This window comes from Carlito syrichta, unplaced genomic scaffold, assembly GCF_000164805.1.
Source record: "Carlito syrichta isolate Samal-C Ts95f unplaced genomic scaffold, Tarsius_syrichta-2.0.1 Scaffold307934, whole genome shotgun sequence".
NCBI classification, from domain to species: domain Eukaryota; kingdom Metazoa; phylum Chordata; class Mammalia; order Primates; family Tarsiidae; genus Carlito; species Carlito syrichta.
In genome coordinates, this window is record NW_007252030.1 from 371,012 (window position 1) to 384,393 (window position 13,382).

Below are 13,382 nucleotides of genomic sequence, written 5' to 3' on the forward strand. Positions count from 1 at the left end.
ACTAAAAAAAAAAAAACAAATATATATATATATATATAAACTCTTAAAATTTAAAATGTTTGTGTATACCACACATTGAGAACCAATGTAACAAATATCAAGTTCACACTAACTGTAGAGAGGAACACAGAACCAACATGGGAAGTTAAATAAAATCCTCTTAGAATTCATCTGCAAATACTTCCAAATCATTTTTTTCAGCTAAATCCTATGGTCCTTAAATCCTTAAAGCCTGTCAAAAATAATGTATGTGAACTTCAGCAGCACTTTGAAATTTACAACTGCATTTCTCTACTGAGATAATCTCATCTCTCTGGTACACAAGGGGTGATTCTTAAAACAACAAATATCTTAAAACAGAAGTCTAACCCAGACTCCGAGTCATGAATGTGCTAATGGTCTTTCCCTGGAGACCTTTGCCTCAAACCTAACTATGTTTTTAGATTTTTTTTTTAGGTGCTACCCACAAAAAAGCTTTACTGCAAAGTACAACACACACACACACACACACACACACACACACACACACACACACACATACATACACTAAATATATTTTAAAATGAAACCTGTGCCCCATATTTATTATACTTATATTTTGTGATTTGGAAAGTGAAAATACTATTGAGGCGTCAATGTGGCCATCTGAGAGGATGTTCTTTAATTTTGGCAGTTGACCTCTTGCTGTTTGTTTAATATTTTACTCCTTTAAAAAACAGGAAACAAATGCTGAGAACAGCCTTTCCCAGCTAGGCACTGCCACTGGGGCACTGATGTGATAACTTTGAAATTAACATTCCAACCAACTCTGAGTCAATTAAATTTCTTCAAAATAGAAGCTTCCAGAAAACAGATGCTCCAACTTGAAAATAGTCTAGAAGCACTAAGATGTACCAAATATGGAAGACTTATACCAAAAAAGAGACTTTCTTTAAAAGTTTCAGAAAACTAGCTCATATTGAGGGGAGAACACACACACACACACACACACACACAGAGAGAGAGAGAGAGAGAGAGAGAGAGAGAGAGAGAATTTACATGTTTAAAGTTCAGTTAACACCAAATATTCTCCATTTGATACAATACACCTGTCGAAACACTTTTTCCACTGCTCAAAACAGTTTCTGAATTCATCAATTGTGATGCCTTTTAGTGCTTCTGCCATTTTTAGTTTCACCTCTTCCACATCAGCAAAACATTTCCCTTGGAGGATTTTTTCATTTGAGGAAACAAAAAAAGGTCAAAGGGGTCATCTCGTTTTTGGTGAAAAAAATGCTCAACACCTAGTGTAGTGTAGGCAGGTGAGCTGGTAAATCGCCATAATGACATGAGCAAACAAGTTGAAAGAATCTCCCAAAAATATTCACTGAAGCCAAACACAGTCTCTCACAGCAACTAGCAGGTCCACGGATGCTTATGGGTTACTAGAACACTCACTTTGAGGGAGGAAGCCTGTACCACAAGGGGCCCGACTCCAAAAGAGAATACTGGTTTTTGGGTCCCCCTCATAGACACCGTGGTCTATTACACAGCCATAAAGAAGAGTGAAATCATGCCCTTTGCAGCATCAAAGATGCAGGTGGAGAGCACCATTCCAAGCACATCATCACAGAAACAGAAAGCTGAATGCAGCATGTTCTCATTGTAAGTAGGAGTTAGGACTCACATTGCTTCTCTCTGCCTCCTGCTGCCTGCTAGGTCCAGAGTAGGGCTCAGAAGGTCTCAGTCCTGCTGAAAACCAGACCGCCATCCTTTCACCAGGATAGCACTGTGGTCCACCGTTCCGGGTAATCTGTCATTGCTCCTCAAGTGAACCCTGCCCACTCGTCTGGAGTCCTCACCGTTGTTGCCTAAACATTCTTGATACCTTCTGACATCCAAGGGTGTTTTTTCTGGAATATTCTCCTATCTCTGGCTTCTAAAATTCTTCACATTTTTTTTTTTTTTGAGTGGGGGGTCTCACTCTATTGCCCCAGCTAGAGTGCAGTGACACAATCACTAGCAACCTCGACCTCCTGGGTTCAGACAATCCTTCCACCTCAGCCTCCCTAGTAGCTGGGACTACAGGTACACACCAGGAAGCCCAGTTAATGTTCAATGTTTTGTAATCTCACATAGTGAGATGTGGTCTCACTATGTTGCCCAGACTGGTCTCAAACTCCTAGGCACATGTAATCCTCCCACCTTGGCCTTTCAAAGCACTGTGATTATAGGCATAAGTCACTGTACCTGGCCAAAATTCTTATTTCATTAGACTTAATTCAAATACCACCTCCATGACATCCTTCTTCTTTTTTTTCAATATTGGATTTAATAGAAAATATCACATTGTAAACAAGTCCCTTGAACCATTGGTTTAAAACAGAATAACACGACACCCTTCTTATCTGGCTCAGAAACCTTTCCTTCATTCCTTAGACTCTGGAATGTGACACTCAACCATAAGCATGATGACAACAATACAAATGAAAAGGTATGCAGCTCCTGCTATGTGCCAGGCACTATTCTAGGCACTTTCCCTATTTGGGCTCCTTAATCCTCACAATAATCCAAGGGAGATCTGTTATTATCACCATTTCCATTTTGCACATGAAAAGCTAACACCACAGCCAGGCACAGTGGTTGTCATCCCATCACTTTGGGAGGCGGAGGCAAGAGGATTGCCTGAGCTCAGGAGTTCAAGACCAGCCTGAGCAACATGGTGAGACCTCATTTCTACAATAAATCAAAAAATCAGCCGGGTGTGGTGGTGCATGCCTATGGTCCCAGCTACTTGGAAGGTTGAGGCAGAAGTATCTCCTTAACCCAGTGGGTTGAGACTGTGGTAACTGTGAGCATGCCACTGCACTCCAGCCTTAGCGACAGAGTGAGACTCCAACACACACACACACACACACACACACACACACACACACACACACACAGAAAGAAAAGGAAAAAAAATAAAAAAGCTGCACCAGCGGTTAAATGTCATGAGGAAGGTGGAGCCCGGCAGTCTGGCTCCCTCATCAGTTCTCACAGTCACTCCTGGTGGGCCCTTACAACACCTGTATTGCTTATTTAAACTCAAGTGAGGTACAGTCACCAAGCTTCCCTTGACCTTAACCTTGCAATGCCTCCCATTAGACAAATGCTCAGTAAAAGCATGTTCAAATGACGCCTTAAACTTACAAAAGTGAGGATGCATCCACTCCAAAGGGCTAATCAGCATAATTAATAACCAGTGACTGAGATTTTTTAAAAATGTGTCACTACAACTTTGGCGGTAATACCCAGAGAAGCTAGTACATTAACTTTCTGAGCCCAGTAGTCCAATAGCATCAAACCAGGTAGAGGCAATCCTCCAGTGATAGAAAGTAAGAGGCTGGTTTTAAAAACAGAAGCTCTGGCTCCTAGGACCTGCAGTGTCTCACAGAAAGAACTGAGGGTCCAGGCTCACTCCCTGACCCAGCTACTCCTCTCCCACTTCCCCATGTCTGTTCTGAAGCTGTACTCCTCTCCCCAGGCCTGATGAAAGGCAGTCGGCAGGAGACGGGGTAGAACACAAGTCACCTGAGAGGACTGTCACTTTGCACAAGAACCTGCACACATGCAAGGACTCAGGGGAAAGGCTGCAAGCTCACCTTCCAGCTTGGATGGGGCTCTAAGGGGCTGGGGAAGGGCCAAAGTCACGATGGTCACCTCCCCCAGGATCACAGCTCTCAGGTGAGGCAGCCCCTCTGGCCACCTGAGAGAGGCCCCTTACGTTCTCAAAGCTCTCTGCCGTCTCCTGCAGATCCCTCTACCAGTGTTCCCATGAGGCTGTTGGACTCCGCCTGTCTCCCCAGCCACACTGTAAGGCTACCAGGAGCAGGATTCACAACTTCTGTACCTGCAGGGCTCAACGCTGTGCCTGGCATGCAGCGTGGCTCAGAACATGCCAATGGCTGCAAACCCAAGCTGTGGGCATCTTATGTGGGGAAAAGCAGGACACCGACACAGACACTGGTCACCTCTCCAGAGGAGGCAGCAGAGGGCAGAGGCAGGCTCCAAGAGCACGGTGTCAACCTGTCTGGGTTCAAATCCAGCCTCCTTCCCTCTCCACTCTGGGTGCCATAACATTGACTCTCTATGCTGCCATGCCCTTATGGGTAAAGTAGAAATCATAAACATGACTGCTTCACAGGCTGTCTGTTGGTTAGACTAGATGGATCCATGACACATGTAAAGTGCCCAGAGCTGTATCCAGGACACACTCTTCCACAGCAAGGGGCGCAGAAAGGAGAGATGCTCAGGCTCCCTCTCCACCACCTGCATCCATGTGAACCTGGGTCCACATTGTCCTTACTTCTCACACGCAAGCCCTGAGGTCCACAGGCATTAGAACACGAGGCTGTAAGCATCCCTCATGAGGGTGACACGCCAAAACCCTAACACAGAGACCAGCATTTGGTTCAAACTCTTATTTTTAAGCACAGATGTTGATCCTCCTCTCAGTTCTTCCTCTTCAAGAAGAACTAGTCCCTAGTGCCTTACTTCCAACAACCATAAAATCAATGCCACTGGCCCCTACGTTCTCAAACCCACAGTCCAAATATCAAAGAAACCTGAGGACAGGAGAGAGTTGCTGCTGCTGGGACTGTACTCATTTGTTCTTACCTGAACTTCTCCTGGGTGCAAGAATAAGAACCCCAGCTAGGTTTGCTTTGGGGAAAGGCAGAGGCACCAGAGTCCAAGGAAGGGCCAAAAGCACACAGTGAGGTAAAAAGCTCTGTACCTGGGCTCGGTGGCTCAGCCTGTAATCCCGCGCCTTGGGAGGCTGAGGTGAGTGGACTGCCTAAACCCACGGGTTCGAGACCCACATGGGCAACTTGGTGAGACCTCATCTCTACAGTAAATCAAAAAATCAGCTGGGCGTGGTAGCGCGCGCCTGTAGTTCCAGCTACTTGGAAGGCTGAGGCGGAAGGGTCGCCGGAGCCCAGCAGGTCGAGGCTGCGGTGGCCGGAAGTGGCCATTGCACTCCAGTCTGGGTGACAGAGTGAGACTCCAACTCAAAAAAAAAACAAAAAAAAACAAAAGAAGTTCTGCAAAAAGCTGAAACTTGAAACTTTTTGCCAGGCAGTGGCTCACACCTGTCATCCCAGCTCTTTGGGAGGCCAAGGCGAGAGGATTGGCTGAGCCCAGGGGTTTAAGACCAGCCTAGGCAAATTGGCGAGACTTTGTCTCTACAATAAATTAAAAGAATTAGCCCAGTTTGGTGATGGTTTGTGCACTTGAAAAATGTATAACTTATTCCTGTTTTTCAAAAATTTATAAAGTTGAATGCAGATATTGTTTTCTCAGTCACCAGGTATACTGGGAGGAAATGATTAAGAAAAAAATGTTGGCTGGGCACAGTGGCTCACGCCTGTAATCCCAGCACTTTGGGAGGCCGAGGTGAGAGGATTGCCTGAGCCCAGGAGTTGGAGAGCAACCTGGACAACTTGACGAGACCTCATCTCTACAGTAAATAAAAAAATTAGCCAGGTGTAGTGGCACGTGCCTGTAGTTCCAGTTACTTGGAAGGCTAAGGTGGAAGGATCACCTGAGCCCAACAAATAGAGGCTGCAGTGGATGTGAATGTGCCACTGTACTCCAGCCTGGGTGACAGAGTGGGACATTGACTCAATAAAAAAAAAGAAGAAAAAAATATTGCTAAAAATAATAAACATTTTGTTTGTGCTTGTGTCTGACAAGACTTAATGCTGTCTTCAGGAAAAAGCAGTATATAAATTAAGTTCCCTGACATTTAAGAAGTCTGGGAGCTAAGGAAGAGACTTGAAAAGGTTTCTTTCTTTCTTTTTCTTTCTTCCTTCTTTTTTTTTCTGAATCAGAGTCTCACTTTATCATCCAGGCTGCAGTGCAGTGGCATTCTCGCAGCCACCACAGCCTCGACCTGCTGGGCTCAGGCGATCCTTCCTCCTCAACCTCCTAAGTAGGTGGGACTATAGGTGCACGCCGCCACTTTTGTTCTAATTACTTACAAAAATAGAAGTATTCAGTGTTAAACGATCACAAATGTGATAGGACAGTCTGATTACAAACCAGAAATATAACTGCATTTGGAACAACCTGTATTTGATTTAGTCTATTTTAAATCTGTCATGCTAAATAGTCTACTTAAAACAATAAGAATGAATGTATCTTGTCTTCTTGTCTTTGGCTGAACACATTGTAAAGTAAGTCATTCCTCCTGTTCTTCAAGTATGAGTCTATTATAAATCATAGACTATGAGGTCAGCAAAGTTGAAGACAGTACAACTGTTTAACAAATGTGGAGCCAGGGCTAGTTATAGACATAAAGCAGAAACTGACATCAGGTCTCTATCTCCATCTATTTCTACCCTAAATATACTTAACAATGTGGCATCATTATGAGAACAAGGTCTAGAAATGACTATGCTTTTTGTTTTGAGTGAAGTTTGCTCTAAAATACTCTCACATGTGACATCTCTAGGCATATTTTTTAAATAACCTTTATTTTTTTAAAAGTTAATATGTGTATTATAGGAAACTGAAAGGCACAAAGAACAAAATTAATTGCAATCACAAGCAGTTTATGGTTTGACACATCCTTCTAGGTCAATGTAAATGGCTCCATTTAAAATGAAACATAGGCCGGGCACAGTGGCTCATGTCTATAATCCCAGCACTTTGGTAGGCCAAGGTGAGAGGTTTGCCTGAACCCATAGGTTCAAAACCAGCCTGGGCAACTTGGCAAGACCTCATCTCTACAATAAATCAAAAAAAATTAGCTGGGCATGGTGGTATGTGCCTGTAGTTCCAGCTACTTGGAAGGCTGAGGAAAAAGGATCACCTGAGCCCAGCAGGTTGAGGTTGCGGTAGCCATGAACATGCCACTGCACTCCAGCCTGGGCCACTGCACTCCAGCCTGGGCGACAGAGTGAGACTCCAAATAAATAAATAAATAAATAAATGAAATGAAACATGAGGCTGGGCATAGTGGCTCACGCCTGTCATCCCAGCACTTTGGGAGGCTGAGGGGAGAGGATCACCTGAGTCCAGGGATTCAAGACCAGCCTGAGCAACTTGGTGAAAACTCGTCTCTACAATAAATCAAAAAATTAGCCAGGCATGGTGGCACATGCCTATAGTTCCAGCTATTCAGAAGACTGAGGAGAATGGATCGCCTAAGCCCAGCAGGTCAAGGCTGTGAGCGTGCCACTGTACTCCAGCCTAGGAAACAAAGTGAGACTCCACTTAAAAACTAAATAAATAATAAAATGAAACATGAAGCAACAGAGTGCACTAAGTGTAATGTTTCTAAAAGAATTCATGATCAGGCCTATACCATTAGAACATTAGCAAGAAGGTATGTCTCCCCTGAATTACTTATCATTCCTGTAGTACACCCAAAAGAGCCACACGTGAGAGGACACAATGGCTACTGTACAAATGTAAACATAAGCACGACTGCATGCAGCTCTCCCTGTCCACCTCCTTCTGCCCTTCTGCCGCTTGCTTCGTGAACAATTCCCGATGCACACTGCTCCGTGTCCAAGATGCGGCCTTCCTATCAATCAACATATCAACAGGAAGATATGTACACAATGGCTAATTCACTAGCCCTATCTCTTCACATTTTAATTTGAAGCTGGGATTCGATATCCACGCACCAAGAAGCAGACTTTATTCTATTTGTCTGAGAATTCATTTGGAATAGAAATACTCTCTCCACCCCTCTCCTGGGTGCAATTAGAGTAAAACCAGAGGGAACTCTTTAGTGAGTAATTTAGGAGAACTGCGGCCAACATTTGCCATGTGTGTCTCCCATCTAATTTGACAGAGACAAGAATTTTCATTATCAGCCTGAAAAGATCTCTTTCTAGAACTGACAGATACAGCCAGGACAAACACCAGTCTCTTGCTAGCCTTGTCTCAGTGACAGGATGGCCTTCTTTTGCCTGAGGTGAGCTAGGTTCTGATGCAAACCTCGCCAAGCTGGTTGTAACACACTGAACTAGCCCAACCCCTTATTAAGCAAATCAAGGAAACACTGAGCCAATGTCCTCAACACACAGGAGCCTAAAGGGACCCATCAAAGGGAGAGGGAGAAAATGGTCCCAAGAAAACCTGAGTCCTGGTCTCATGTAAGCTGAGCACAAGGCTGTTCTGTTATGTGACCACACACTGGTCAGCACAACCCTCCGTATCATCTATCATTCATCATCAAAAGACAGTCTCTATAAAAAACACAAAAACAGACTCGTTCCAGAATATCACTTGAATAATGCATGCTCTCAAACTGAAGGGTTTCATGTTAAAAACACCTGGTGCTGAGTTTCACTGCTTACTTCTGGGTACAGCATGAGTTTTATTTCATGAAACCTTCCAAATGAAGAAGAAAAAAGTGGGAGAAAAGTGTTTTCTTTAAACCAAGGACTGAATTTGATCAAAGAAGGCAAAGAACCATAATCTTATCTATGATGAAGATGCTAGCACAGACCCACCATACCAGACCATGAGTCAATGTTTAAACCCTCTTAACACCTATTAGCAATTCTAGAGATTCCTTAACTTGCAAATGAGGCATAGTCCCAAAGTCTATTTGTAAAAAATAATATTTTTAATTCTAGAATTACTTTCCCAAAGATAAAATCTGAAGACTGTAAGTTTCCTAGGCTTGTCTAAAAAGGGTAATACAATCTATATACTATCATTAAAAACACATATCCAAAATAAGATACAGTAGAATACATTGTTTCAAAAATGTAAAGCTAAAATAATTAAATTAAATTAGTGTGCTGATTTTTAAAATTCTCTTTCCTCAATGTGAATACTTGAGGAAAAGCTAGATTAGAAAAACACGAGACCCGCCTGGGCAGCGAGACCTCAATAAATCAAAAAATCAGCAGGGCGTGGTAGCGCATGCCTATAATTCTAGCTACTTGGAAGGCTGAGGCAGAATGATTGCCGGAGTCCAGCAGGTCGAGGCTGCGGTGGCCGGGAGCGGCCACTGCACTCCAGTCTGGGTGACAGAGTGAGACTCCAACTCAAAAAAAGAAAAGAAAAACATGAGAGAAATCAATGAATATGTTTATGATGACTTTAAAGTGAACCTTGAATTATTTCTAATGTTTTGATTGGTACTTTATTATATCCAATTCCACTTCAAAATGCACAGCTTTCCTCAATAGCTAAGCTTATGATTAGGACTGATTTCCAATCTGAACAGTGGAAAGCAGGGCAAGTATGAGAGGAGAAAGATTTTCTTGCTGCAACTGGGAGGAAACAATCGAGAAGAAAAGTGAACAGAAAGGTCACAGACTTCCTGGGCACGCATAGAAGGATGCCTACCAAACCTGCCAGGGATGGACTTCAGGGTGACTTAAAGCAGCCTGGGGTCTACCAGGAGGGGGGCAGGTAGACCAACAAGCCAGTGGATTCATTTCAGTAACTAGAGCATATATCTAAAGGACTTTAAATAAAATAATTAAAACTAAAATTCTTAAAGCCTTTTCAAATACAGTCATCTTTTTCTTTTTCCAAGTGTAAGAAGGCCACCGGTGAGATATTATCCAAATGTCGAAGACATAAGTCACACAGCTTGTAAACTAAATCTCAGGTCTAGAATCTCACAGTAACTTGTAAGCTTCTGTTCTTTGACTTAAGAATAGAAAACCAGCAATGTACACAAACAAGGAACTGCTTGTTCTCTTCCAGTATTTACAAAAGAGTAGTTGCTTAGAGAAGGCAGGAGAAACAAGAGCTTTGCCCACAGTCAGGTGTTTGCAGAAGAGCTTTTGTGGCAATTCTGTACATTAGCCCAAACTATTCAAACATATGCCTATGACAGGCCTGGCCTTCACCAAGATAATAGAATTATTCATTCCTAAAGGTGCATAGATTTTTTTTTAAGTAACCATGTTCCTAATGTACTTTAGCTTGCTAACGTCCACAAACAATAGAACTGAAACAAGGAAAGGAAACTCCAGTTTAGGTAAAAGTAACTTAAACCCAACCAACAGATCTGCTGCTTACATTACATACCATATTTACATATAACATATAGGAAGTCCACCCACCTGCCTGCAGCTACTGGGAATTCCCTCCACTCTGGCTCACTACTGTAAGCAGACATCACTACTTCCAGAAAACAGACCCCCTTAACCCTGGCCAATTGTATCTCACCCCGTCTTTTGATCAGCTAGGTTACTTATAGTAAGGAAAATGAGGAAAGGGAAGGAAAAGGAGACAGGCAGAGAATTCTCCACAGTTCTACACACGAGTAAGTCATTTCTTCATCCAGCAAAGAGGTGTTGGCACGAGGAACCATGGATCATAGAATAAATATGTTCCTGACCTCACAGAGTATTTCAGACCTTCCAATTCAGAGAGGTCCCAATTTTAAGAACCTCTAGAGCTGTTTTAAGATACGAATATCTTGACCTCTCCTCCCTGAGATTCCAACTGAGGTCTGGCCTATGGGTATCTCTGATGTTATCATTATGGCTGAGGACCCACTATTCCAAGAGTTATCCTTATGTAAGTCAGAAGGCTAAATACCTGAATTATATCACAAAAGTACAAACAAACATTATTCCCTATACATTAATGTAGCCATTATGGAAACATATGGAGGCTTCCTAAAAAACTAAGAGTAAAACTACCAGGTAATATAGCCATCTCACTACTGGGTATACAAGGGGACTCAAAAAAACTGGAATCATCTTTTGGAGGGTGGGCCCCTTGTAGTACAGGCTTCCCTGCTAAATAAGTGTTTTAGGAGCCCATGGGCATTGTGTACCAGTTAGCATTGTTGGGAGAGGCTGCATTTGGCTTTACTGATTTTTTATTTTTTTGGATAGTCTTTCAATGCATTTGCCCATTTCATCATGGGTGATTTTCGAGCGCACCTGCCCACACCGCACTGAGTGTTCAGCAGTTTTTGATCAAAAAATGGCATGATCCCCATGCCCCACCCTCCCTATTCACCCAGTCTCACCCCAAGTGACTTTTTGTGTTTCCCCGATGAAAAAAGTTCTCCAAGGGAAACGTTTTGCTGATATGGAAGAGGTGAAACAAAAAAACAGCAGAAGCACTAAAAGGCATCAAAATTGATGAGTTCAAAAACTGTTTTGAGCAGTGGAAAAGGCATCTCAATATGTATACGGCATCCAACAGAGAGTACTTGGAAGGTGACTGAAGTTTAAACATGGAGGAATACATACTCAATTTTTAATAAATAAATTCCAGTTTTTTGGGTCCCCACTCATCTATCCAAAGGAAAGGGTATTAGTATGTTGAGGAGACAGCTGTACCCCCATGTTTACTATTCACAATAGCCAAGCTATGGAGTCAGCCTAAGTGTCCAGCAGATAAATGGATAAATAAAATGTGGTAATATACACACAATGGAATAATATTCAGTCATAAAAATAACGAACTCCTATCATTTGCAGGAACACAGATGATCCTAGAGGATGCTATGTTACATGAAATAAGCCAGGCACAGAAAAATAAACAGCTCGTGCCATCGCTCAGACATGGAAGCTCCAATAGAATAGGACAGTGGTTACCAGAGAGGGAAGCGGGCAGGGAAGGATGGGGTGAGGCTGAGCAGTGAATATGAGGTCACAGCCAGAGAAGTCAGTTCTAGTGTTTCAAGCATTGTAGGTGACTGCAGATAACAATAATGTATTGTTACAAGCAATCAAAAAACCCCAAGGAGGACAACACTGCTATTCTCGAGATTAGTCCATTAAAGAAGCAGGAAGGAAAAACAAAGCGATAGGAGAGGAGTGGTCAGAACAGAGGAAGGAGAAAGAGGTGGATGGAGAAGGGGAAAACAAAAATGGAGACAGAGGGGGTCCCAGAGACAGCAAGGAGCGACAGGTGAGAGACGCAACCGATGCCTCGCACAGCAGTGTTGGCTGGACTCTGGTTTCTGAGAGAGCCAGGCCAGCCGAAGCAGGAGGGAGGGAGGACTGGAAAGCCAACAACAGGGGGCTCTTGCCCAGCCAGTTCTGCCTCCTGCAACAAGTGACTTGACGCCCCCGGGGCTCTAGGACAGGGCAGTGGGCAGGGCAGGGAGGAGGCCAAGATGCTCCTACCCTTCAGCCAGGCACCCCTGCACTCAGCCCCCAAGTACGGTTCTTCATGGGAGTCCACTCCCCGGATTGCTAGCGCAGACACAGCAAGGACAGAGACCCTCCATCCCACTCGGAAGTTTCTGTATTAACCTAGAGCACCCGTGTTCCTTAAACAGGGGGAGGGGCAAAAAGAGTTACATGGAGAGTTAATAGAGGGAGTTCTGTGATCAACATTCTGGGTAAATACCAAAAGCTCAATTGCAATAAAAGGATCATAATCAACAGCTTAAATCTGATTTCCTCTTCCATGAATTCAGAAGTAAAATGTTTTTGCCAGTCAGTATACATGTAAAATCTAAGATACTTTTAATCTATGTGCTAATAGCACAGCCCGATACCAGGATATTCTAAAAGCTTTGGCGCTTTTTTTTTTTAATTCCTATCTCTGAGTAGGAAGGAGTAAACCAAAAGAATTTTATAAACTTTTAAAATGTTATCCCCATTCTGTCACTGTTTCCATTACACTTCACAGATGTGTCTCCAGAAAGAAAAAAAAAACCTAAAAATTAGACTCTGAATAAAATGCACTCACTTGCAGGCATGAGAATTTTCTCAAAATTTCAGACATTTCTGAAGAGAACATAAATACTTTACCAAATTCAAACTAATGAAGCTAGGCTTGGTGGCTCATGCCTATAATCCTAGCACTTTGGGAGGCAGAGGCAAGAGGATTGCTTGAGTCCAGGGCAACATAGCCAAACTTCGCCTCTAAAAAAAAAATCAAAAAATTAGCCAGGCATGGTGGTACACATCTATAGTCTCAGCTACTCAGGAGGCTGAGGCAGGAGAATCACCTGAGCCAAGGAGGTCAAGGCTGCCGTTGAGACTGCACTCTAGGCTTGGCAACAGGGTGAGAACTCCACTCAAAACAACAACAATGAAAAGAAAACTAATGAGATTTAAGGCTTACCCAGTCCCAAGACGACAATACCCTATAGAGCTCCTAGGAGCGTTACAGTATGTTCCTGTACTTTGTGCAGGATGGCTCCATTCCCATCTGTTTTAACAGGCAGTGGATTCCAAATTGAAAGCCTCAGAGTTACTTATACCCTATTAGCATGAGACCCGTCACTCCTGAACTCCTTCAGGGCTGCAGTCATCTTCGTTCATTCCTTTCTTCATTAAGATTGCAGAGACACTCACATGTGGCAGCTCACAGAATTAAAAGTAGGCCAGAGAATAGAGAAACTGGGAGAGGCAGGGACCAGGAGACACAGGACAGAGAGGCTGGGAGGGGCAGGGACCAGGAGA

The 13,382-nt window shown here is 43.3% G+C and overlaps 1 protein-coding gene across 2 annotated transcripts in view; it reads right to left on the reverse strand.

The window, feature by feature from the left end:
* The window catches only part of CDC14A (cell division cycle 14A), a 181,587-nt gene that overhangs the window by 119,981 nt on the left and 48,224 nt on the right, over positions 1–13,382 (reverse strand). The window lies entirely within an intron of this gene.